Source organism: Balaenoptera physalus, assembly GCF_965194825.1.
Source record: "Balaenoptera physalus genome assembly, chromosome: 2".
Taxonomy (NCBI): domain Eukaryota; kingdom Metazoa; phylum Chordata; class Mammalia; order Artiodactyla; family Balaenopteridae; genus Balaenoptera; species Balaenoptera physalus.
The window spans coordinates 120,999,078-121,018,899 of record NC_138883.1 but is presented as its reverse complement, the minus strand read 5'-3'; the positions used below and the strand labels follow the sequence as shown (position 1 = coordinate 121,018,899).

At 43.3% G+C, this 19,822-nt stretch overlaps 1 protein-coding gene across 4 annotated transcripts in view; it reads left to right on the top strand.

The window, feature by feature from the left end:
- The window catches only part of TMEM266 (transmembrane protein 266), a 137,983-nt gene that overhangs the window by 14,458 nt on the left and 103,703 nt on the right, over positions 1-19,822 (top strand). The window contains exon 2 of one of the 4 annotated variants that reach the window (XM_082452634.1): positions 1,327-1,518. The exons of 2 other annotated variants lie outside the window; for them this stretch is intronic. The gene's annotated coding sequence lies outside the window, so the exon portion shown is untranslated. Of the gene's footprint in view, positions 1-6; positions 1,519-19,822 lie in introns of those variants that run through there. One more of the 4 variants, XM_082452633.1, reaches the window with a different exon arrangement.

The following is a 19,822-nucleotide window of genomic DNA, read 5'->3' as shown; positions in this document are numbered from 1 at the left end:
AAGAGAACAAAATATTTCAAGAAGAAGGAATGAGTGGTCTGTTGTGTCTAATGCGGCTGAGAAACTGAGTGTTGTATTTAGCAACATGAAGGTCATGGCTCGTACTTGGGATGCGGCTCCCGTCACCAGGGTCTGTGTCTAACTGATGATGTGGGGGGACTCCTGAATCATGCAATTCTCCTTCCTTTTAGTGCTTCTGATTCTTAGTGTTCTTCTGTCAGATATTCACCTACGTTTTGAAATTGGGGCTATATTTTGTCTACACAGATGCTTCACCAAATCCTGTCTGGGAGGAGAGGAGGATACTTTGGGTCCTCTAACTTTCCTTCCTGAAAGATCTATGCCATATTTCTTGATAGAAAATCACATTCCCTGTCTTAACAGTTACCACTTATGTAAAAGAACTTTACCTTTTAGCTGAATGTTAAATATCTCATCCTCCAGGAGATAATTATCTAATTTTCTAAATCAGTTGACTCAAAACAAGTATTCTCTCTTCTCTTGGACCTTCCAAGCAAACAGGTGTTTTTTTTCCTGCCTCACAATGGAGAACAGTCTTGTTTTGGTGTGATCTGTGCTTTAACCATCACTAGTTCCCCTTACATTCATCAACCAACAATTATTTAACAAAATTCCAACAATAGACTATATTATATGCATCGAGTCTAATTGGAGAAAGGAACTCTCAGGAAGAGTTTATCAAGTCCCAGGCACAAGTGATTCCCACGGTCAGGGTAGGAAGACCTCAAAGGAAAGCAGGATTGTGAGAAGGTGTGGAGGGTAAGAAAATGTCATGCCCTGGGAAGGCAGGGGGTTAGCTGGGCCTCAAAAGGTAGAAAGGATTTGAAGAGGTAGAGTAAAAGATAATCATGCCAGATATTTGATATCATAGTCAAATTTAATGCTGATTGCAATTACAGTTTATAGTGACAGATTGGCCTGAAGAGATGTCAGAGATAATTCACATTGAATCATGAACCCATGAAACCCATTCACACTGGCCTGTGCTTGAGAGGCCTATGATATCAAGATTCTAGATTACCTTTCAGAGGGCTATTGATGGTATATAGCGGTAGTGAGGTGCCTTAGAATTAGAAATAAGATTGCCTTAATTTAGCTCTTCAGTCTCATTCATGTATGAGACACTGAAGATGTATGAATACAGATAGATAGGTCCAGTGTTCAAAAGCCTCGAATGGTGGCCCCAAATCCCCCAACTGCGAAAGATACTCACATTAAGTCCCCAGAACCTGTAAATGTTAACTTATTTGGAAAAAGATGTGATTAAGTTAAGGATCTTGAGATGAGATAATTCTGGATTATCAGTATGAGACTCACGGAGAAGAAGACGTGGCAGTGTGGCCACGGAGGCAGAGATTGGAGTGATGAGACCCAAGCCAAGGAACACCTGGAGTGACCAGAAGCCGGAAGAGACCAGGACCAGATTCTCCCCCAGAGCCTTCAGAGGGAGCCCAGCCCTACTGACACACTGATTTTGGACCTTTGGCCTCCAGAACTGTGAGAGAATAAATTTCTATTCTTTAAAAAGAATACCACCAAGTTTGTCGTACTTTGTTATAGTAGCTACAGTAAACTAATGCAGGTGGTGTTAGTTATTATGGTATTAAACAGATTGTAAATGTGGGTTTGGAAGAACCCAGTACTTTAGTTAAGGTTACCTGCTTTGTGATCTTAGGGAGGCAAGTCCAGACATAACTGTAATATAGCAAGTTTAAACATAATCATTTAACACCCTGTTTAGAGGACAGCTATGTGAGTGGAAGTGGGGCAGTTGGCCCCAGACCATGGAGAAGAGGAGCCAGAAAACCAGAAATTTGCAGTGAATGCTGCAGACAGGCGGGCCTGAACTTTGTGGTCTGTCGTGGTACAGGGAAGGCCACTGGGCCTCTCTGTGGCCTGGATGGAGTCCCTTCCTCTTTGCTTGCTGGGTGGTGCCCTGCCTCCTTGCTTTCATTCCATACAACTTACAGTCACTGATCAGCTTCCAGGTGGGCTGACTCTGGGCCCCTGCCAGTGAACTTGAGCATTTTGGATCCTGAAAGAGAAGCTTTCTCTCTTTCTCACACACATACAGATCAATACATTTGCAGCCTTGTTTTTATTTCTTGGGAGTTTGATTAGCATGATTTAGCTAATCATGCTAAGGTTGACTCAACCTTGAGATTGATAAAACTAGAAGCCGCATTCTGACACTTACTGAATTTGCCAGCTAAAGCCACACGATGAGACTTTTTGATAGACAGCCTCCAGGTCTTCCAGATACTATCTACTGTTATTGTTGATCCCTCCATGCTAACTCAGGGACATCATGCTTCTCCCTCAATTTAAAATCTGGGAAATGCATTTATTCAGCAGACATTTTTTCTTGGCACTCACATATAGGGGTGTACTAAGGGGCTGCTGGGGGCTGGAGAGCTCCTTAACATGCCCTTTAGGGAGAATGACCTCAGCTCCTGTATTTGTTTCCTAGGGATGGTGTAACAAAGTACAACAAACTGAGTGGCTTAAAAGAACAGAAATTCATTCTCTCACAGTTCTGGAGGCCATAAGTCTAAGATCAAGGAGTCAACAGGGCTACATTCCCTCCAAAAGCTCTAGGGGTGAGTCCTTCTTTGCCAGTTCTGGTGGATTCAGGTCTTCCTTGGCTTCTAGCCTCATCACTCCAATCTCTGCATCTGTCTTCACTTGGCCTTCTCTGTCTCCTCTTCTGTCTCTTATAAGGAAAGCTTTCATTGGATTAGGGCCTACCCTACTCCAGTATAACCTTATCTTAACTAATTACAAAGACTGATTTCTAAATAAGATCACATTCTGAGGTTCTGTGTGGACATGAATTTTGTGGGGACACTATTCAACTGACTATATCTCCTCAAGTTGGAAAAGCTGCCAGGGTTGGAATGAGTCTTAGGTTATGCTAAAATAAGTATGAGTCAACTACAGCACAGACTAAGTAGATACCAATTTGTAAGTGCATGGGCTGTAAGATAGTATAAAGAAGCTTGGTAATGATCAAGAGACCACCCTCCCTGGTGGCAGCAGTGATACACAATGATGTCTCCTGTTAATATCCCTAAAGGCACCTCTCCAAACGGGGAACCTGCCCATCTGGCTCTCCTGCCCTCCTCTAATTCAGATCACTCCAGCAGTACTGCGCTCTACAGGTGGAACTAGTTCCCACATCACCTGCTGTTCTCTGTGGGTGTGGACACCTGTCTCCTGGTGCAGGGTCTTCACAGCTTTGTAGCTTTCCATGGACACTCTGGCAATTATTCCAAAGGCTCTTTTTCTCCTATTGGGATAGGTTTGTCTTCTAAGGGCTGCCCCACCCATAGTCACTCTGGTTATCACCCAAGTTATTGACATCTTGGCATTTGTGCCCCGAGCTCAAAAGGTCACATGAAGGCATGTCTCCATGGCACTCTTGGACTCCATGGGACTCTGTGGAGAAGTTATTGACCTCATCTTTAGTTAGGTTAACCTGTGATGTACTCCAGTGTTGGCTTTTTTCTGATCCTTCCCATCTCAATAAGAAGACAATGTGTTCTATGCCAGAGTGTTACATTCTAGCTTCCCAAACTGTCTTCTTATTCCTCATTCACTCATACGAGACCCGGGAGGGCACATTATGCAAATTAAACCGACCCTATAGGCAAAAACTGCCTCTCCCACCTTGCACTGTGCCTAGGCTACAGCTGTATTGGAGCAAAACATCTGAAACCAGTGAGAAGGGAAAAGAGCTCAAGTTCTGTGGCTCCCAAGTTGCCACAGGACTTGAGTTCCAATTCCAGGTCATCCACTCACTGACAGTGTAGATCCAGGAAAGGTTTTTAACCTCCTTGAACCCAAGTTCTGTAAATTGTAATTTATCTGTAAATTGGGCCTAAAACTGTATACTTTGAAAAGTTATGAAAATTTAGTGAGATGGCGAATGTATGTGAAAACTCCCAGCATTGTGCTGGTTGCACAGTCACCAGTCCATAAATCTGCTACCACGATTATGGGCAGAATCCATGACACAGCTGACAAAAAGTGATCGTCTGATGGCACCATGCAGATTCAGGAAAATGTCCAGTGAACCACGTAACTGTAATAACTGCCAAGAGTTAGTGTCTTTTCTCTAGATCTTTCCCCATTTTCCTGCCCTTTTCTCTTACCTCAAAGGAAGAATTATTCTTCCTTTTCAAAACTAATAATCTCTGTATTCGTGATTCCATCCTTTCCACCTATGGCAGAACTGTATTTACATATTTCATCCCTTTACCTCTGTTGGCTGTATTCAGTCAACAAACCCAACTTGTGCCTTTGCTTAAAAACACTCTTCCCCCAACCTTGCAGCCCACTCAGGATACACGTAATCTCTCTTTCCATTAGCTGTCAAACTTCTTGAACACTTCTAAAATTGACTAATTCACAAATGTCTGTCTCACATGACCCTGTGCTGGGTACAGTGATGGACAGTGGGCAGCCGTCATGGCTGTCGGCAGAGGATCTCCTGCTAACCAGGTCTCCTGCTGCTCTGTCTTGAGCAAGATGGTGGCCAGATGTGAGCAGCTTCAGGTCTGGCCCTTGCCCAACTCTTTTCCCTCACACGGGGCCCATTAGTCTCTGTTCTCAAACCTCCGCCAGCTTAATTTCAGTTTCCTGAACAGTCTCAGGTTCTCTCCCACAATAAGGAGGAACACACTTCACCTGATTAATTCCTGTGTCTCCTTTAGATTCCAGCATTATTTGCTCAGGGAAACCTTCCATGCCCCCTCCCCACCCTATTTAGGACAGATTCTTCTTTTACATATTCATAGACTCATCACTCCCTGTGTTCAGACCACTTAACTCAGTTTCTAATTCTGCATTTGTGAGTGTGATTACTTGGCTTTCTTTTCCACCCTACCCTAAGCTCTAGGGGAACAGAGACCATGACTGTTGTTACTCATTCTATGCACAGCAGCTAATATAGTGTCTGTCTGGTGGTAGACCATCATTAAACAGTGGTAGTAGTGTCTTCCAGGAGCTAGTCGGGTAGCAAGTAGAAAATAATGTGTTCTAGTGCTTTGAGCAGAGTATTCTAATGGAGTTATATCCTGTATGTTAAGGGAGCACAGAATAGCAGCAATTAACTCACAAGGGTGTGGGTACAGGTGTGACGTAATCAGCACATAGCTCTGAAAAGATGAGTAGGCATTCGCTATGCAAATGTGGCAGAGGGAAGGACTTAAAGAAGTGAAAGAACTTCATGAGTTGAGGGAACTGAGTGAGGTTAGTATGACTGGAGTGAAGGAAACATGTGGAGAAGTAGCAAGAGATGAAGCTGGACAATTGGGACGCAGATAATGGAGAGCCTCGCCTATTTGCTTTGGAATGTGAACATATGTGGAGAGAGCCAGAGATGGTCTTTAAGTAGGAAAATAGTATGACAGATCTGCATTTGAAAAAGACTTGTTTTGGCAACTGGAACTCTCAGACATGGCTGGTGGAATTATAAAATACTAGAGCCATATTGGAAAGCCGTTTGGCAGTTTCTTATAAAATTTAACATACACTTATCCTGTGAACTGGCGATTCTACTCCTGCATATTTATCTAAAATTGAAAATATATGTCCAAAAAAGACTTACACAAAAATGTTCATGACAGCTTTTTTCATAAGAGCCAAACCTAAAAACAACTCAATTTTTCATCAACAGATGAATAGAAAAATAAGTTGTGGTATATCCATACAGTTGGATACTACTCAGCAATATAAAGGAACAAACTAGTGAAAATGCAATAACCTAGATGACTCTCACAGACACTGTGTTGACTAAAGAATCCAGACACAAGATAATCCATACCATGTGATTCCATTTATATACAGTTCCAGAACAGGCAAAACTAATCTATGGTACTAGAAATCAGGATATCAGCTGCCTCTGGGTATCAGGGGCTTGACTGAAAAGAATCACAAGGGAACTTTCTGACACCACAGAAATGTTGTATATCTTGATTTGGGTGGTGGTTCTATTCAAACCCATCAACCTTTACACTTATAATTTGTGTGTTTTATTGTGTGTAAATTATGCATCCATTTTTTTAAGTACTCGAGGAAAAAGACTTCTTTGGAAGAAGTTGGAGAATGCTGGAAGAGGGATTGAGAATTGAATTGGGGAGATTGTAACAATGCAGCTGAAAATTTTTAGGGCTGGGATTTAAGCTGTGGGTTTGGAAAAAGAGGGGATACATTTCTGGATTATTGAGGTGATAGGATTTTTTTTCTCTTCTCCCCTCAACCCCCTCCCCTCTAGCAACCACCTGTTAGTTCTCTGTATCAGTGCCTCTGTTATTTAGTTATGCTGTTCATTTACTTTGTTTTTTAAATTCCATATGTAAGTGAAATCATACAGTATTGTCTTTCTCTGTCTGTATTATTTCACTTAGCACCTCTAGGTCCATCCATGTTGTCACAAATGGCAAGATTTCATTCTTTTTTATGGCCAGGTAATACTACATTGTGTGTACGTATGTGTGTGTGTGTGTATCTATCAATCTGTATATCACCACTTCTTTATCCATTTTTCTGTTGATGGGCACTTAGATTGCTTCCATATCTTGGCTATTGTTAATAATGCTATAATTAACATAGGGGTGCATATATCTTTTCATTTTCTTTGGATAAATACCCAGGAGTGGAATTGCTTGATTGTATGGTAGTTCTATTTTCAGTTTTTTAAGGGGCCTCCATACTGGTTTCCAGAGTAGCTGCACCAATTTACATTACCACCAACAGTGCACAAGGGTTCCCTTTTTCCACATCCTCACCAACACTTGTCATCTCTTGTCTTCTTGTTAATGGCCATTCTGACAGGTGTGAGGTGATATCTCATTGTGGTTTTGATTTGCATTTCCGTGATGATTAGTGATGTTGAGCATCTTTTCATGTGTCTTTTGACCATCTGTATGTCTTCTTTGGAAAAATGTCTATTCAACTCCTCTGCCCATTTTTTAATCGGGTTTTTTGTCTTCTAGATGTTGGGTTGTGTAAGTTCTTTGTGTATTTTGGATATTAACCCCTTATCAGATATATCATTTGCAGATATCTTCTCCCATTCAGCAGGCAGCCTTTTCATTTTGATAATAGTTTCCTTCACTGTGCAAAAGCTTTTTAGTTTGATGTAGTCCTATTTGATTATTTTTGCTTTTGTTTCCCTTGCCTGAGGAGACATCCAAAAAAGTATTGCTAAGACTGATGTCAAAGAGCATATTGCCTATGTTTTCTTCTAGAAGTTTTATGGTTTCAGGTCTTTTTCTATGATGATCTTTTATTTATTTATATTTTGCCACACAGCATGTGGGATCTTAGTTCCCTGACCAGGGATTGAACACGCACCCCTTGCATTGGAAGCACAGAGTCTTAACCACTGGACCGCCAGGGAAGTCCCCCAGGTCTTATATTTAAGTCTTTAATTCATTTTGAGTTTATTCTTGTATATGGTGTAAGAGAGTAGTCAGTCTGATTCTTTTGCATGTAGTTGCCCAGTTTTCCTAACACCGTTTATTGAAGAGGCTGTCTTTTCCGCACTGAATATTCTTGCCTCCTTTGTCGTAGATGGATTGACCATATAAGTGTGGGTTCATTTCTGGGCTCTCTATTCTGTTCCATTGATCTATGTGTCTGTTTTTATGCCAGTACCATATAGCTTTGATTACTATAGATTTGTAGTTTGAAATCAGAGAGTGTGGTACCTCCAGCTTTGTCTTCTTTCTTAAGACTGTTTTGGCTATTCAGGGTCTTTTGTGTTTCTATACAAATTTTAGAATTATTTGTTCTAGTTCTGTGAAAACATGCAATTGGCATTTTGATAGGGATTGCATTGAATCTGTAGATTGCCTTGAGTGGTATGTTCATTTTAACAATATTAATTCTTCCAATCCATGAGCACAGTATGTCTTTCCATTTGTTTGTGTCATCTTTGATTTCTTTCATCAATGTCTTATAGTTTTTCTGAGTACAAGTCTTTTACCTCCTTAGTTATATTTATTCCTAGGCATTTTATTCTTTTTGATGTGATTGTAAATGGGATTGCTTTCTTGATTTCTCTTTCTGATGGTTCATTTTTAGTATACAAAATGAAGGTGATAGGAATAACAAAACTTAAAAAGTGATAAGAGGAAAGAGTTAAGAAAACTTTGGGTTGTACCCTTTGGTAGGTAGGTATAGTTGGTGAAAATTGGGAAGCAAGTTTTCGAGGGAGGTTTTTGGTGGTGGGAGATGAGTTGAGTTCCAGAAATGTGAGCTTGTTGTGCCCTTGGGGCATCTACACATCCAACAGGTGGTGTTAAATATGGGTCTGAAGCCTGGGGATATTCCAAGGCTGGAGATAAGGATGTGGGGTCGCCAAGAGGTAGGCATCATTGAAATCATCATGAATGGGTGCAGAAACAAGATCTAAAAACAGAACCTTGGAAACCTTGACATTTAAAGGGCAGTAGAGAACAAGGAGCCCATGAAGGAATCTGAGGAGATGTAAAAATGTGCCTCATAGAAGCCAAAGAAGGGGAAAGTGATTCAATAAATAGGCAGGGTTGATGTCAAATGTTGTGTAACAGTCAGGTCAGAAAAGAACTGCTTCCACACCACTTCCTCTCTCCTAAGCGCTTCAAATCTCATCAGCTCCTTCCTCATGCTACTGGAATGCTTTTTCCTGAAGGTGGCCAGAGACCTCCAAGTCTTCAGATACCATGACCTATTCCCAGCCTCATCTTCAACCTCCCTGCAGCATTTGACATCATTGACCATCTCCTTCTCCTTGAAATTCTTTCCCCTAGGCCTTTGTGACTCTATAGGGTCCTTATTACCCTCACGCAACTCTTAACCATGGTTCCCCTTCCTGCTCCTGAACATACTCATTCACTGAGGTTTTGCCTTCTTTTCTTCCCTTGACATCAAATTGAAGCATCTTCTCATGGTTAGATCTGTGCTGGGTGCTGATGATACCAGTAAGTGTAACACAGGCCTGGCTTCCCAGGAGTTGACAGCATAGCCACAGAGGAAGAAGAAAATAGATCTCAACAATATTGTATGCTAAAAAGTTATTAGCAGGGTTCTCTGGGAATGTGGAAGGACAACTGAGCCTGAAAAAGTTAGGAATGAAACAGTAAATAAGAATGCATAAAGCCATGAAGGGGAAAGTCTAAGAAAGGATGGGATCCTCAGAGATTTCTATGGCTGAAGTGTATGTAGAAAATGTGGGGGTGAAGGGTGAGAGGAGGGTTGGAAATGTAAATGTGGAGAGGTAAATTGCAAAGTATTTTGTATAATCCTAAGGAGTTTAAGCATTGTTCTATATATATAAGCAGTAGGGAGCCAGCTGGGGTCTTAAACAGAGGAAAGGTATGATCACACACACAAAAAAATTTTGGAAGGTAACTAGCTGAATGAAGGATAGAGAGACTGGGAGGAGGCTGGGGGCAGAGGGGCCAGTCAGGGGGCTGTTTCCGTAATTCAAGTGAGAAATGATGAAGATTCGAATTAAGGTAGCAGTGAGAATAGGGAAGATGATGAAATTCCAGAGATATTTCTGATATAGACTTGAGCAGATTAGGCAACTGGTTGGGAGATATGAAAGAGGGAGAGGTTGAGGATGACGGCACAGTTCTTAAATAGGGAGATTTGGGTCAATGGTGACTCCATGATCCCAAATTAAAACCACAAGAATGGAAACAGCCTTTGAATGGAGGTAAACTAATGATTAAGATTTAGACATACTTGGCAATTCCCTGGCAGTCCAGTGGTTACGACTCAGCGCTTTCACTGCCAAGGGCACGGGTTCGATTCCTGGTCAGGGAGCTAAGATCCCACAAGCTGCGCAGCACAGCCAAAAAAAAAAAAAAAGATTTAGACGTACTAATTTTTTTTTAACATCTTTACTGGAGTATAATTGCTTTACAATGGGGTGTTAGTTTCTGCTTTATAACAAAGTGAATCAGCTATACATATACATATATCCCCATATCTCCTCCCTCTTGCGTCTCCCTCCCACCCTCCCTATCCCACCCACCTAGGTGGTCACAAAGCACCGAGCTAATCTCCCTGTGCTATGTGGCTGCTTCCCACTAACTATCTATTTTACATTTGGTAGTGTATATAAGTCCATGCCACTCTCTCACTTCGTCCCAGCCTACCCTTCCCCCTCACTATGTCCTCAAGTCCATTCTCTATGTCTGCATCTTTATTCCTATCCTGCCCTTAGGTTCTTCAGAAACTTTTTTTTTTTTTTTAGATTCCATATATATGTGTTAGCATACGGTATTTGTTTTTCTCTTTCTGACTTACTTCACTCTGTATGACAGACTCTAGGTCCATCCACCTCACTGCAAATAATTCAATTTCGTTTCTTTTTATGGCTGAGTAATATTCCATTGTATATATGTGCCACATCTTCTTTATCCATTCATCTGTTGATGGACACTTAGGTTGCTTCCATGTCCTGGCTATTGTAAATAGAGCTGCAATGAGCATTGTGGTACATGACTCTTTTTGAATTATGGTTTTCTCAGGGTATATGCCCAGTAGCGGGATTGCTGGGTCGTATGGTAGTTCTATTTTTAGTTTTTTAAGGAACCTCCATACTGTTCTCCATAGTGGCTGTATCAATTTACATTCCCACCAGCAGTGCAAGAGGGTTCTCTTTTCTCCACACCCTCTCCAGCATTTACTGTTTGTAGATTTTTTGATGATGGCCATGCTGACTGGTGTGAGGTGATACCTCATTGTAGTTTTGATTTGCATTTCTCTAATGATGAGTGAGGTTAAGCATCCTTTCATGTGTTTGTTGGCAATCTGTATATGTTCTTTGGAGAAATGTCTATTTAGGTCTTCTGCCCATTTTTGGATTGGGTTGTTTTTTTTTTGATATTGAGCTGCATGAGCTGCTTGTTAATTTTGGAGATTAATCCTTTGTCAGTTGCTTCATTTGCAAGTATTTTCTCCCATTCTGAGGGTTGTATTTTCGTCTTATTTATGTTTTCCTTTGCTGTGCAAAAGCTTTTAAGTTTCATTAGGTCCCATTTGTTTATTTTTGTTTTTATTTCCATTTCTCTAGGCAGTGGGTCAAAAAGGATCTTGCTGTGATTTGTGTCATAGAGTGTTCTGCCTATGTTTTCCTCTAAGAGTTTTATAGTGTCTGGTCTTACATTTAGGTCTTTAATCCATTTGGAGTCTATTTTTGTGTATGGTGTTAGGGAGTGTTCTAATTTCATTCTTTTATATGTAGCTGTCCAGTTTTCCCAGCACCACTTATTGAAGAGGCTGTCTTTTCTCCATTGTATATTCTTGCCTCCTTTATCAAAGATAAGGTGACCGTTTGTGTGTGGGTTGATCTCTGGGCTTTCTATCCTGTTCCATTGATCTATATTTCTGTTTTTGTGCCAGTACCATACTGTATTGATTACTGTAGCTTTGTAGTATAGTCTGAAGTCCAGGAGCCTGATTCCTCCAGCTCTGTTTTTCTTTCTCAAGATTGCTTTGGCTATTCAGGGTCTTTTGTGTTTCCATACAAATTGTGAAATTTTTTGTTCTAGTTCTGTGAAAAATGCCATTGGTAGTTTGATAGGGATTGCATTGAATCTATAGATTGCTTTGGATAGTATAGTCATTTTCACAATGTTGATTCTTCCAATCCAAGAACATGGTATATCTCTCCATCTGTTTGTATCATCTTTAATTTTTTTCATCAGTGTCTTATAGTTTTCTGCATACAGGTCTTTTGTCCCCTTAGATGTACTAATTTTGAAATTATTATGCAGAGTTTAGTTAGAGCTCTGTTTCAACACAGAGATGGTGGCTGAAGTCCTGGTGTTAGATGAACCTTTTCAGAAAGCCCATGTAGAAGAGACCATCAGTGGGCAGAGATGGAGCATCAAAGAATATCAGCATTGAAGGGTTATGAAGAGAAGGAAAAACTTTAAAGGAAATAAAAAGAGAAAGGAAGGAAAAGAACAAAGATTCCCCAAAACCAAGAGAATAAAGAGTTTTAAGAATCAGAGGGTCGTCAGCAATGTCAAATTTCACAGAAAGTTTTAGCACTAAAGGTGTCCATTGTGTTTGGTAGTTAGGAGGCCCCTGACTAACATATCAAGATCATTTTTATTGGAGGGCAGGGGTGGAAAACATAGTGTTGAAGTAGGAGGAGAAAAATTAGAAAAAGCATAATGTAAAATGTGACGTTCAGGCATGCAAATACTCAGAACATTTCCTTTCCACATAATTTTACTCAGGAAAATTACTTGAGGGTGTAACTCCAGTGTAAATAAAAGGAATTCAGCAAAGAGGAGGACATGGGATCTGAGGCGGAAAAAAATGGAGCCAAGCCAGTATAACAGTTGTGCAGCAGATCCATAGAGTAATGTGTCCAAAATTGACCATTTAACAGGAAAATTAGAAATCTTGATGATCTTACCATAAGGTGAAGAAGACATATATATCTACTTTCTATAAGAAAAAAGGCAGTGAGAAACTTCAGAAGTATGAAGAAAAACCTGTGGAAGACGTCTGGACTAAGCACGAAGCATACTAAAGTATAGAATGATTTTGAGCAACTTGATGGCGTACAAGAAAAGAAAAACAAACCTATATACTTGAACTTTTTCCATCCAGCAACTTGGATAGATACAGTGTTACATCCCTTTCTGTCCTGATTTAATCACACTACCTGATTCTGCAGTGGACATAATCATAAATATAAATGTTACTTATTGCTCTACAAGTTTTAGATGCAATTTATGAGCAATTTGCAAAGCATGCAAAAATTCATGTAGCTCCAAAACACACTCTGAATGATTTAAACCTTGACATGTAAAGAAGCATTGGTAATCAATCAATCAGCTAATCAAAAGTTGGAATGTGGAGAAGGGTATTAGTAATTTGATAGCTAACATTTATTGACTCTCCACTATGTCCCAGTCCCTATCCTAAGCCTACTATAGGTTATTGAATTCATAACAAAGCTATGAGTTAGGTGCTATTTTTTTTAAATTTTTTATTTATTATTTATTTATTATTTTTATTTTTGGCTGCGTTGGGGCTTCGTTTCTGTGTGAGGGCTTTCTCCAGTTGCGGCGAGTGGGGGCCACTCTTCATCGTGGTGCGCGGGCCTCTCACTATCGCGGCCTCTCTTGTTGCGGAGCAGAGGCTCCAGACACTCAGGCTCAGTAGTTGTGGCTCACGGGCCTAGTTGCTTTGCGGCATGTGGGATCTTCCCAGACCAGGGCTCGAACCCGTGTCCCCTGCATTGGCAGGCAGACTCCCAACCCCTGCGCCACCAGGGAAGCCCCCTAGGTGCTATTTTTATATCCATTTTCCAGATAAGGAAACTGAAGTACAGAGAGGCTAAGTAACCTGCCCAGCGTCACACAGCTAGAAAATGGAAGCAATGAGATTAGCACCCCAGCCGTCTGGCTCCAGAGCCGTCTGGCTCTACATACACTCCACTGTCCTGTCTCCTCAGGAGAGGCCGAGAGAAGTGCCCAGGCCAATGACTTCATCATACATCCTGGAGGGGCAGGAGATACTGACCCAAATCGATGCAGCAGACAGGAAACATATATTTTAAAAAGTAACCTGAGGTGGTTGCCTCTGCAGGTTAGGACTGGGGGGTGGGAGGCTGAGAGGAAAACTTTTACTTTCTGTCATATTATATACCTGTGTACCATTTGAATTGTTATTACTATGTGCATGGATTAGTTTCATCATTTAAAACTCCTACCCTTCCTCCAAGACCATGTTTAAAAGTTTCCTCCCAAAGCTTCCCTAATTCCTTTAGTAAAAAATGGGCTTTCAATCCTCTGAGCTCCTGTAGGGTTTTGTCTCTGTCTCTGCCTTCTTTAGAACCCACTACTTCTTTATTTTTTCTATTAATTTTTTTGTTTTGTTTTTTAAATTTTTTATTGGAGTATAGTTGATTAGAACCCACTACTTCTGACTTTACTACAGTTGCCTTTAAAAATGCCTTGAGGACAGCATCTTTGTCAGATTTATCTGACTGATCACCATAGCCTTGGCACCATGCCCTGCCTATGGTATATGCTCAGTAAATATTGAATGAACTGGATGAGTGGCTTCTGTTAGCACCAGGTCGTGTCCATTTCCTTCAATTTGGGGAACTTGGAAAATGTAGCTTAAGTATGTCTGTGTGTCAGTCATTGTGCTGCCACTGGGGAAGAGGGAGATGGGAAGAGAGAGAGGTGTGGAGTGGACACTCTGCCCCATTCTTCTGTAAGAGCAAAGTCACAAAATGACAACGGTGAAATGAACCTTATTAGATCATTACGTCCAACCCCATCATTTTACAGATGAGGAAACTAAGGCCAGGGAGCAGAAAGGACTTGAAAACCTACAGTTAAATTGTAATAGTTGTATCAGCTTAGGTTCTTAAGGTTTTTTTTCCTAATTACCAAAGCAATGCATGTTCAATGCTTAGCTTGGGTTTTTTTTTTTTTAACCCCCTGTAATCTCTCTATATTTCTACCTGAACACGGTTTTGAGCTTTTATTTTTCTCTTATGGTCATGCTTTGTATGTGATATTTTAAGCTGGCACAGATTCTGTTTGGATGTCAGTGAATGATGGATGGGTGGATAAATGGATGAATTAGTGACTTTCCCAGGATAATATAGCTGGTCGGTGACAGAGCTGAGACCTAGCAAACCATCTCGCTGAGGGATGCCAAGCAGCTGAAGTACCTGACGCAAACGCACTTCTGAGTTGCCATGACAACTACAGTAGTCCTCTAATTTGCATCAGAGCATGTGAGGATCAGGGTCAGACACTTACGTACAGGCACAGAGGTTAAGGCCCAAAGGAGGATACTCCTTACCCAGGCTGTGATGGCACAGCCCAGGCCAGACTCGGGAATCAGCATTTTGTTGAAACCACCAGGCCTGGTCTGAAAGAGGGGCCAAGGGAAATGGATCCAAAGGACACTGTTATCCAGGCAGCACCATGTGTTGAAGAGATGCAGGAGGCGGACCCAGATTCCAGTCCTGGCTCAGATACTAACTCACTGAGTGACTTTGGGCAGGACCCTGGGCCTCGGTTTCTTTACCTATGAGGTGAGGTGGTCAGACTAGTGCCTAGGGGATGTCCACGGGCTCTTCCAGTGTGAAAATGCCCTGACACTTTGCAATTGCAGGCCACACCAATTGCAAAATGTCTCGTCAGAATCCAGAAAAGGCTGGGATTCCAGCCTCAGACCCACATAGAGGCGACATCCCTCCCTGCACCCCTTTGTCACACACAGACTCCGCTCCCCTCTGACAGCCAGCTGGAGCAGTGGGAAGGCAGCCCGAAGGCAGGTAGCCCCCCCCCAGCCCTGGCCAGCTGCCCACTTCAGGTGAGGTAGGAGCGGGGTCATGAGCAGGTGCTCTTCTTCAGAGACCACCTCCCCTTTGGAGGCACCCGGGAACCGCTCCCGCTACTAGCGTGGTAAACAAAGAGCCAGGTTCCTTGGCTGGAAGCGGGGGTGTGTCTCCTACTCCATGAAGATGGGGGCTGGCAGGAGGTCAGCAGTTCTGGGAGCAGTGCTGGGAGGATAAAGAAGCCACCTGGCTAGAGGGGCAAGGTGATCTGGCGACCTTTGGTGACTCTCCATCCATGCCCAGTCCCCGAGGGTCGTGTCCCCCCAGCCTCTTCATGAGCCATCTGCCTCCCAAGCCTCTGCACCTTCCTCTGCCCATCGCCACTTATACTTCATTCATTCAATAAATACTTCTTGAGCACCTGTTGTTCTGGGTGCTGAGGATACCGTGGGAAATGAGAGAGACACAAAATCCCTGCTCTCAAGGAGCTTATGTTCTAGTGGGGGAGGTACTTAATAAATAAATACTAATCATATAGTATATTATACAGATGGTGAGATGTGCTGTGAAAAGAATAAAGCCGGTAGAGGAGATAGGAAATGTGGGCAGAGCGTGTTATTTGAATTAGGGTGGTCCAGAAAGACCTTGCTAATAAGGTGGCATTTGAGAAAAGACCTGAAGGAGGTGAGAGTACAAGCCCTGGGACGTCTCAGGGAAGAGCATCCCAGGCAGAGAAGAGGCCCAGAGCAGGGAGTGTGCTTGACGCGTTTGAAGAACGAAGCTAGCGTGGCTGGAGAGGTGAGCACAGAGAAGACAGGTAGAAGTTGCCAGGGCTCCGGGGGACAGGGGACAGAACCTTGAGGGCCTTCCCTGGGCAGCCAGGGCAGGGAGCTGCTGGAGGTGGTGAGCAGCGGGGTGATGTTTCTGCCTTGGGTTTTAAAAGGGTTTCTGCTGGGTGAAGGACAGGCGAAGGAGAAAGCAGGGGGACAGGTGAGCTGTCTATTGCAGTAATCCAGCTGAGAGATGACGGGGGGGCGTGGGCCAGAGTAGAGAGGTGGTGAGAAGTGTTAAGATTTGGGATGTATCTTGAAGGCAGAACTGACAGATTTGCGGACAGGTTGGATGTGGGGCATGAAAGGAAGGAGTCAGGGATGACCCCAAGGCTTTTTGTCCTGAGCAACTGGAAGGATGGGGTTGTTGTTCACAGAGACGGGAAAGGCTGTGGTGAGGCAGGTGAGACATCTAAGTGCAGTTGTCTGGTCAGCAGTTGGATCCACGAGTCTGGAATTAAGGGGAACAGTTGAGGGTAAAGATGTATTTGGGAGTCATCAGCAAATAGACCTGCACTGTCCAGTATGGTAGCCACTATCCACGAATGGCTTTTTAAATTTAACATAAATTAAAATTGAATAACATTTAAAATTCAGTTCCTCAAGCGCTCTAGCCACAGTTCAAGTTCTCAATAGCCAAATGTGAGCAGGGGCTACCATACTGGGCAGCATAGGTATAGAACATTTCCATCATCACAGCAAGCTCGTTGGGCAGTGCTTATATGTCTGGATGAGATCCCCAGGGGAGTAAAAGGAGAAAAGTGAGCATTTATCTGTTGGCAAGATGAGGAAGAGTGGCCTGTACAGGAGGAGGAAAACCCAGGAAAGGATAGATTCCTAGATGCCAGTAAAGAAAGTGTATTGCAGAAGAGGTCAAATGCATTTATTAGGCCAGGTAGACTGACAATCAAGAATTGACCCATAGAGGCACTTCCCTGGCAGTCCAGTGGTTAGGGCTCTGCACTTCCACTGCAGGGGACAGAGGTTCAATCCCTGGGTGGGGAACTAAGATCCCGCATGCCATGTGGTGTGGCCAAAAAAAAAAAGCCTGTTTGGAAGAATTGACCAGTAGATTTAACAACAAGTAGGTCATCAGTGACCTCAGTGAGAGCAGTTTTGAGGAGAAGGAGGCAAAAGCTTGAGTGAAGATAGATTCCAGAGACAATGAGGAGAGAGGAATTGGAGGCAGCGCATGCACACACCTTTTCAGGTGAATGTGCTGTAAAGGAGCAGAGAAATAGGCAGAGACTTATGATGTTAAGGGAAATTTTCAGGGCGAGAGGAGTATAGCATGTTTGAAGCACTTGAGATTAATCCAATGGAGAAGGAGAAATTGATGATGCAAGAGACGATTGAGAAAACCATGCCTTGAGTAAGGAAGAGCCGACAGGATCTAATCCCCAGCGGTGGGATGGTCTTTGGTTAGATATGGACAATTCACCTGGAGGATGGAGGGAGGGCAGAGTTGGTGGCAAGGCGGCAGGTAAGAGGGAGGCTGGGGAGCATGTGGAGGTTCTCCTGTGATTGCCTCAGTTCCCCCAGGGCAGTAAGGAGTTCATCAGCTGAGTGTGAATGGAGGCGTTGGAGGTGTGAGGAGAGAGAGGAAGGCATCGAGTAGTCATCCAGGAAAGCGCGAGAGTGGTGGGGTTAGGGGATGGATGTGGGGTTGCCAGGCTGCACCAAGGGCTTGCTTAACGTCTGTGGTCCTGGGCTTCCCTGGTGGTGCTGTGGTTAAGAATCCGCCTGCCAATGCAGGGGACACAGGTTCGAGCCCTGGTCCGGGAAGATCCCACATGCCACGGAGCAACTAAGCCCGTGCGCCACAACTACTGAACCTGCGCTCTAGAGCCCGTGAGCCACAAGAGAAGCCACCGCAATGAGAGGCCCACGCACCGCAAGGAAGAGTAGCCCCCGCTCACCGCAACTAGAGAAAGCCCGCGTGCAGCAACGAAGACCCAACGCAGCCAAAAATAAATAAACAAAAAAAATTTTTTAATAAATAAAATCTATCTTTAAAAAAAAAGAAAAAGTCTGTGGCCCTGCCAGAGCCAACTTCCAGAATTTGCCCTGTTTTGCCTCTGTGTGTTCACATATGCAGCTTTTTCTCATAGGAGGGTCCTTTCCATTTCTCTACTCCCTGGTCTGCCCAGCCAACCCATGGTCCTGCAAGGCACAGCTTGAGCATCAGCGCCTCTGATACCTCCTTCCCTTTCTTTTCAGCAGTGCTCATCCTTCTCCCAGAACTCTGGTCGTGTCACATTATCATTATTTGCTTACATGGGTGTTGCTCGAAGACAGGGGTCAGTAAACACTTTCTGCAAAGGGCCAGATAGTGAATATTTTGGCTTTGTGGGCTGTTTGATCTCTGTCACACTATTCATTCTGCACAAATTGTAGCACAAAAGCAGTCAGACAATACATAAAAGGTTGGGCGTGACTGTGTTCCAGTAAAATGCTATTTACTAAAGCAGGCAGTGGGCTAGATTTTGCCTACGGGCCATAGTTTGCCAACCCCTGCTCAAGGGGATGGCAGAGATGGTGTCTCAGTTATCTCTGTGGCCCCCATATCTGGTGTCAGATCTGGGTACCAGGTAGGGGCTCAGGAAATGTTTGAATGGATGAAAGATGAATGGATGTGCTGAAATAAATACTTGGCCTGCCGAGATGCTCAGATTACAAGACAGTGCTCCCTCAGGCATGCAAGTTTTGGTCTATTTGTCAGTGGTCTGTCATTACAGTCACCCTGCGACTAGGGAAGGATTACACGCGAGAGCATGAGCCCTGGACACCCGGGAAAGATCGGAGATGGCCTCACCATCCACTGCCTCAATGCTAAGCTGCCACCCTGTCTAGCCAACCTCGCTCCTACTTGTTCCCGGGTGCACAGTCCCCCCAGTTCTGAGGGTCCAGCCTCTTCACAAACAAGCCCTCTGTATTCACTCTCCCTCTGCATGGTTCCTGTGTTCCTCTTCAGCCCACCACCCCTGACCCCTGCAGAGAACAAACAGTCATCAGTCATATGCAAGGCATGGTGGGAGAATCATAGGCCCTTCCCTGAAGAAGCTCACTCACGGTCTGTGCATCCCTCCAGGGGTGCCCTCTGCCTACCCACACCGCACTCACCTGAGCTCCTCCTGAAAGCTTGCCATAGCCACCCCAGGCCGCCTGACTCCCCCTTCCTTTCTACTTTTTCACAATTCTGTGCTTCTGCGCCGCACTGGGGTTCTCTTGGGTATGGATTCACATGTAAATACCATCTCCCATCACAGTGTAAGCTAACAGAGCACAAGGACAACAGAGTGTGCTTTTGTTTCTCTGAGACCAGCACTGTCCAATAGAAATGTAAGCTACATACGCAATTTTAAAATTTTCTAGGGGCACGTACAAAGAGTTAAAAGAAACTGGTGAAATTAATTTTAATGTATTTTATATAACCAATATATCTGGAATATTATCATTCCAACGTGTGATCAATATAAAAATGATTTTATTCACACTAGGTCTTCAGTGTCCAGTGTGTATTTTGCATGGCCAGAACATCTTAGTTTGGGCTAGCTACACTAGAGTGTGTAGTGCATGCAGGGCACGTGGTAGATGCCTACTAAGTGACTGCATTGGGTCCTCCTTGTGAAGTGTTTCACACCTA